Below are 2,501 nucleotides of genomic sequence, written 5' to 3'. Positions count from 1 at the left end.
AACAGGAAATGCCCTATTATACATTGACATTGTCAGATTTGCTCGAAACTTCCCATGTGTGATAACGGTCCACCCCTGAACGCACCTGCCCACATCTGGTTACGCTCATGCCGCCCCCTTGTGGAAACAGGAAATGCCCTGTTATACATTGACATTGTCAGATTTGCTCGAAACTTCACATGTGATGACGGTCCACCCCTGAAGGCACCTGGCCACATCTGGTTACGCTCGTAGCGCCACCTGGTGGATGAACAAAACATTGCGTTTTTTCACCCCTGCCAGGTTTTTTCTCCCTTCTCGCTTCGCGCCACAGCCCCCACGTGCCTCAAGCCCCCGCGGTTACATGGGGGAGCGAGGGCCCGATCACAGCTGCTTGCAGCTTTAATTAGGGCCCGAGCACCTAGCGGTGCGAGGACCCTATTGAAATGCAAGGATTTTTTATTATTATTATTATTATTAGGGCCCGAGCACCTAGCGGTGCGAGGACCCTATTGAAATACAAGGATTTTTTTATTATTATTATTATTATTCCTCCAAATGAATTGCCTTTTTGGGAGGCTTAACATACCCGAAAACTCATGAAACTTTGCACACATCTCAGAACTGGTGAAAAATTTGATATTTTAAGGGTCTTGTGCACGGGTCCCAAAAAATGGCTCAGTNGCTTTATTGTGAAAACTGTGAGTTTTCGTCGAAGGGCGTGGCGGCGAACTTTGATGTTTCGCCGTGATGATAAACGTTGCTGTAACTTGACTCCACGTGGGAATATCTTGCCAAAACTTCACACATATGATGACAGGCCAGCCCTGAACACGGAATTTTGAATAACGGCCATAGCGCCACCTACTGGCAACAGAAAGTTACTTGATACATTCTTTGATGTCCCTCTTCTAGCAGGTTAATCAGACCCACCTCAAACTTGCTGACCTAAGTCCTTAGACCTTGATGATACTTAGAAATGAAGCTTTTCAGTTTTCATCAAACACCGTGGCGCCGCCTTGTTCGCCATCAAACACGATGTTGTTTTGAAGGGACAAGGGATGCTTGAAAACTCACCAAACCTGGCATACACATGACAGGTCGCAAGTCCTGTTGTCTGATTTTATTTTTGTGCTTTGATGCACCAAGATGGCTCAACAGCGCCCCCTAGAATATTTCAATTAAGCAGCCCCCAAAGATGGTTTGACCTGCATGTATGAAACTTGGTAGTCACTTGTAACACTCTATTACGTACAAAAAAGCCTCTTGGAGCCAGTAACACTCTATTACGTACAAAAAAGCCTCTTGGAGCCATGCTCCAAACCCAACAGGAAGTCAACCATTTTGAATTTACTTGTGCCACTTTTGTGCATTTTTGCCCATTTCCAGGGCTTGTAAATTAACTTGTCCTACAGATTTAATCAGATTGGCTCCAAACTTGGTGTATGTAATCGTGACTACGTTGTGACCAAAAGTTATCACAGGATTTGCCCAATGTTGAATGGCGCGCCCGCTGCCGAGCGTTGAATCTTGAGGTCTCGCCATGAAAAACAAAATTGCTGTAGCTTTGGCATAAATGGTCCAATCTCCACCAAAGTTCACATGATTCATATTAGTCCCGCCCTGAACACATTTTCATTACCATATTGCCTGATACTCATAGACCCACCTAGTGTCGACAGGAAGTAGGTCTCATCAAACACTTATTTTTCGATTTATCTTAAAGTTACATGCTGTGGTGTATATTTGATATACAAAAACATGATGTATAATTAGTGCGCTCTCCAACTCCCTCTAGTGGAAAGAGGAAGTGATACAAAATGTGAAATATGTCATTCCAGCACTGTATCAAGGATATGCAGAGTCAATCCTGCATGCGATGTCAGCCCCCCCGAGTTGCGTGAAGGTGCGAGGGCCTGTTCATCGCTGCTTGCAGCTTTAATTTGCATTACTATTTGTTTTTTTCCTTCAGATAAATCTGATAATTGTTGCTCGGTCTCTTTACTCATTTATTCAGTAGAGTGTCCACACCTTCTCATTCTACATATACATAGAGGTATACTGGTGGCTTTACAGCCTACATTTTATTGATTTTCTCTGATCCCCACAGTCAATTTGGTCTTTGCGACAGTGTGAGCAACACTGCTGACGCTAGGTGGCGCCAAGCTAAAAAAAAAAAACGAATCCTATCTCTTGCCTCTTTAACCAAGCTTGGCTTTTCTTTTGCCATAAAAAGGGGGTTATAATTTTGTTAAGTTCTTTAAAGAAACTCTTGGGAATTTTTATAGAGAGACACTGAAATAGGTAAATGAACTTAGGCAAAATATTCATTTTGATGGTATTAATTCTGCCTATAAGTGACAGTGGAAGATTCATCCATCTTTGAAAGTCAAGTTTGGTTTCTTCTAACAGCTTTGTATAGTTATATTTAAATATATACCTGTCTGAGTTTCCAATTTGTATACCCAAATATTTGAAACCGTTGTTGCACCATTTCAATGGGTCAGTGAGAACTCCTGTAT

Source organism: Epinephelus moara, chromosome 12 (genome assembly GCF_006386435.1).
Source record: "Epinephelus moara isolate mb chromosome 12, YSFRI_EMoa_1.0, whole genome shotgun sequence".
NCBI classification, from domain to species: domain Eukaryota; kingdom Metazoa; phylum Chordata; class Actinopteri; order Perciformes; family Serranidae; genus Epinephelus; species Epinephelus moara.
Note: the sequence above shows the minus strand (reverse complement) of the source record.